The sequence below is a fragment of the Harpia harpyja genome, chromosome 7 (genome assembly GCF_026419915.1).
Source record: "Harpia harpyja isolate bHarHar1 chromosome 7, bHarHar1 primary haplotype, whole genome shotgun sequence".
NCBI classification, from domain to species: Eukaryota; Metazoa; Chordata; class Aves; order Accipitriformes; family Accipitridae; genus Harpia; species Harpia harpyja.
The window spans coordinates 48984827-48989747 of NC_068946.1; the positions used below are offsets into that span (position 1 = coordinate 48984827).

A 4921-nucleotide genomic window follows, 5' to 3' on the forward strand; every position below is an offset into this window, starting at 1 on the left:
CATAAGGATATTTCAGGAGGGGGGAGAGTGTAGTCCAGTCTGAGTGAGAAGATGTACACTTCAGATTCTGCTAACATCTCCTGTGTCTTAGTGATGATTTACATTGGCATGTAGTCACCTGTGAAATGAAGTATCAAAAGCAGCTGCAGGTGGTTTTCTGATGCCAAGGGTGGCAAATACTTGTGTGAAATTCTTCTCAATATGCGTGACAACTCCAGTTATCTATGGAAGCTTTTAATGAGGGAAAAAAAAAAAAATTCCCTGTGTTGTCACTGCCTCACACTTGAACACACTACTGTTTTGAGGAAAGAACGGCTGTTTATGGGAAGAATGCATGCATTGCTTTAGCATTTGTGATTTAGCGAGACTATTAATGGGGTCTTCATTTGGAAGAAAGATGACTTTACATGCAACAGAACAGCAACATATTTATTAAGACCTTGCAGGTTTGGGTTCATTTATTGCACCAAGAGGCAGCCTGGTTCTTCTCAATGCTTCATTTATTGCACCACTTTGTGGGACAGCACTGTCCTATCACCCAGCTGTGCTCACTAATGAGATGCCGCCCCATTGTACAGCACCCTTGAGGCCAGGAGGAGTGTAATGAACACTAGATGGACCCAAATCCCTCTGAAGGCTATGTTTTTTTTTTGCTGGAAGCTGTTGACAGGATCACATGTACATGGAGCTGGTTTTCAACTCTTTGTCCCAGGCCATATGCTTAATCCTTCCAGCAGTATTTATAACGATAACTAGTTCATTACTGGCTTCTGCTCAGCTTAAACCCATTCTGAGAAGGGCTGTGAGGTGTTTGCCAGAGCCTCTCTGAGCACTTGGAGATCTGCCTGCTTGTGCTGGTGACAAAAATGTTCTCTCGCTACCTCCTTTGTCCTTGTTATCCCTGCAGTACCATCACAGGCAGGAGCAGGGGCTGGATTTTATCTCGGTTTTGCTTTGCCAGTGGAACTCCTGTGTATGTGGTCTATACGCAAGGTGGCTGCACAGCAAAGGCGGCAAGTCGCTGTTGTGCAGCAATGAGGAAACTCCTGTTATCTGAGGAGGCTGCACACTTAGGAGCCAGCCCAGATCCAGTGTCAGATCGCAAAGTGAGCCTGCAGATCTCTCTGGTGGTTAGAGAAACTCTGATGGGGAAATCACTGGGAGATATATGCTGGCCATATCCTCTCTTGTTTTCTCCCTGTAGTTACTGCCCAAGTAGGGTTAGTTTACTTATTGCCTCCTTCCCTTCCAGAGAAGCATTTTTCAAAGGCAGATCTGTGATTCTGAAAGTTGAGGATAAAAGGAACAGAGTTGCTGAATAATTTGAGCTTATACAAAATGTATGTAGCAATGCAAGTATTGACTTGTTTCAGTGAATATCAAAATTTATTGTCCCTTGAACTAAATATTGACACAGACAGAGCAGTATCAATATTTATCTCTCAGGTTAATACATTTTTATATTCACCTCAACATACATCAATATGTGCTTATTATTATTATAATGTTTGTCCTTCAGCAGAAGAAACTTGCATGTGGTTGAGAGGGAAAAGGGAGGTTTAGATTAGTATTCTTTTCCCATTTTAAACTTCCTCAGGTGCTTTATCCTGCACAGGGCACACACCACAGCCCTCATTCAAGCAAAACCCTTATTGATGGTTGTGACAGTCTATGCACTGAATATAGGATCGAGTGACTGATTTTTGGGAAATGTGAAGTTAACTGTCACTTGCGGAAGGGGCAGCAAAACCAGCACTTCTGTTTTATAGACTAGTTGCTTGGTGGTGCTTCCAGCAGTAGCTCTGTAACCAAGAAAGAGCTACTTAACAGCTCGCAGCAATGAGGCGTAGCACAGAGTGCAGGACACAAATTGACAAGACTTTGATGCCAAGATCCAGCTGTGAATTGCTGCCTATGAAATGATGCTGTTAACGTTGAACAGGGGGACACCTGCAGACCGCTAAGGAACCTTGTGGTAAGCTTATCTCACGCCTGTGTTACATGTGGCACTCTGCGTCTGCATGCCAGCTGGAACTTTATGCACACTCTTAATACTGTGGAGAACGTGGTGGCCTATTTGGGCTTCCTGCATTTGTTCAAGAAGCAAATAAGTGTGAGCAAGATGAGTGTGGCCACTTCACTGTGACTGAAGGATTGTCCTTCTGATCTGTCCCGTTGCCTTTTTATGCTCATTCTAGATCTTGGAGAACAAGACGACAGAGGTTTCCTAGCTAGATCATGAGGGCGGGCTGCACAAAAAGGATGCAGGCATGATGGCACTGAATGTCACAAGACTTGTTTGGGATCTACAAAGGCTTTTTAGCACATGATTTATGCTATAGGGAGCCATTTATGTGGCGATACCAGCTCTGGCAGTTAGGCAGACACAGTCTAAGTTCCACAGAAGCACTGAAGAAATGCCAGTATTCCTCTCCGGATTTTGCTTTTAAACCTCCTGACCTTAAACACAAGGGAGCTGAAGGGGCCGGCAATACCCAGATTGGGAGCAGTAGTAAAAGGTGTGGTCCTCTCTCCCAGTCCCTGCGCACCCGTCTGCTCATCAACAGCTAGTTGATGATGGAGACAGAGAAGGGATTGAGTCACATGTTGATCTGGATAGTGGCTGAACACCAGATATTCACCAGAAGCTGTTAAAAGCCAAAAGTTTGGATCTGAAATTCTACCCGGCTGCTGGTAGACCAGAGAAAATTCTCCAAACTCTTACCTGCCAGAAGGTGGCACTGGGCTGGAGAGCAGAGAAGACAGTTCCCTCCTTGAGATGCTCCAGTCTTCCTCAGTTTAACACGGCTGAGGAAGCGCAGTCTACTTTGCCCCTGCTGCCGACAGCAGTGCCGAGCGGTGCCAAAATCCATTCGGCATCATTCTGGTTGGTTTCTTTGCTGCACTTACAAGTCAGACTCGAAGTAATGAAAGTAACAGCTGTTTGTAAACTGACATTTAACTGACAATTGTCAGTAGACAATAAGCATATGGTAGCTGACTTTGCACATGCAGACAACTGCAGCAGCGGAGGCACGGAGCAGCTGCAGATGCTGGAAGACAGCACTGCATTGATCTGCAGTTGGGAAGGTCATCTCGGTGATTGAAGACTGCGTTTTGTGGCTTGAGTTTTTTTTTAAAAGCTAGAAAGACAATAAACTGATGCCTTATGTCCCTATTTCTAACGAAAAGCAAGATTTTTGAGTCCTGGTTAAAATAATATAAATACATGCCAAAACCCCACCTCCTGAAAGTAACATTCTTAATTGGTACTGGAGTCTTTGCTTTTTTCCTTCTCCTGAATTAGTAGTGACTGATATTATGACCATCAAGAACCTGATTAGTGAGAAGGTGTATTTGCTTGTGTTTTCAAAGCCATTTGTAGCAGAATCAAATAGAGATGAAGTGCCTTCCTCATGATTAGTATTGCTTTATGACAGTAAACTTAATAATGAGGGATGGTCTCAGTAGTTTCCTCTTTTGGGAGCCAATACCTCTGATGCATGGTTGGAAGACTTTGTGACTAAGGCAAAGGGCATTAATGTGACATTATACCTTTGAGTATAGTCGGGCCAAGTATGTGAATGTGAAATGAGGGCTAAAAAAAGTCTCCCTCTGAACCAACTGCATCGCTGCCTGCACTTGACTCATAACTCAGTAACCATATGCTTATATTCCACTGACAATTGCCATTTAAATGTCAGTTTACAAGCAGATGTTGAGAACCTGCCTTTGTGCCATTAATTAAATCACAGAAAAGCAAAGTCTGAGCTTTAACGCTGCTTAGGCTAACTATGATGAGAGTAACAGCAGAGTCCAGCAGACCGTGATGGACCAGGGCGGTCAGGGTTAAGTGGCACAGGCAAAGGAGCATGGACATGAGGTCACCGCAACAGCCTCAGTTAATGGGCTATGGCAGCCAAATAAAGCATGTTGTTGGCATTTCCTAGTGACAGTTACAATTTTGTAGACATTTCCAAGTTTTGTGGTATGGCTGGCAGTGGCCAGGATAGAGGAGAAATGCTGGACTATAAAAGGAGAAAGATTTAAAAGTGCTCAGGTGCAGAAAAAAAGGCAAAGACCTATTCAACAGAAGAACAGGCAAAATCTGGAAGGGTGGAGAAGGAAGCCCCCTCTACTCTACCAGACATTTGCATGTATTTAAAATCCTTCCCAATAAAGTTCATAATGAATTTAATTCAGTCCCCTATGGCCCAGAGGAATGTTCTGAGTAATAAAAAAGTATTGCTAAGGGACAGATGACTGCCAAACTCCTATTCTGTTCCAGCAATGCATATTTATATTATTGGCACTTAAACACTAGGTTTATTTTACTACATAAATGATCCTTTGCCACAAACTAAGAATTAATACTGTAAGATCCACTTCTGGGAAGTTACAATAACAATTCCCAAATTTAAATCAGTTAAATTTGTATGCTTTATTTTTAAAGAGGTTTGGGGTGGGGGTTTTTTTCAGATTAAAATAGTAGTTGAATGTGGTAATTCCTGGTCTTGGTAAACTATTTTGTGGCTGGCTTATGGCTTAGCTTTTTAAAGTGGTTTTAGTCAAGGATCTTTTCATGCCTTTTTTTTTTTTTTGTTACCTTGAAATATCTACATCAATGTTAAATGAATTGTAAGCTCAAACACTTAAAGGTTGAGATGTATTCACTTACACGTAGTCAGCTAGGTAACACAAGGGCTCCTGCCTTCTGTTGGCATGGTCTAATGCACTTTTGATGATTAAACAGAGTGATTCAAACGTGTGTTGGAAACTCCAAGCACTAGTGATGGAGGTCACTGGACCACAGCATTACTTTGTTTATAAACATCATTATTCCCTGTAAGATAAATCTCTGCTCTCATCTAGTGTGTCACTTCAGTGCAGTAGTCAGGAAAATGGAAAAAAAAAATGGAGC

General features: G+C 42.6%; 1 protein-coding gene across 1 annotated transcript in view; it reads left to right on the top strand.

Annotated features, from left to right (window-relative positions):
- Positions 1 to 4921, top strand: part of GPR39 (G protein-coupled receptor 39) — an 83406-nt gene that overhangs the window by 74923 nt on the left and 3562 nt on the right. The gene's annotated exons all lie outside the window — the stretch shown is intronic.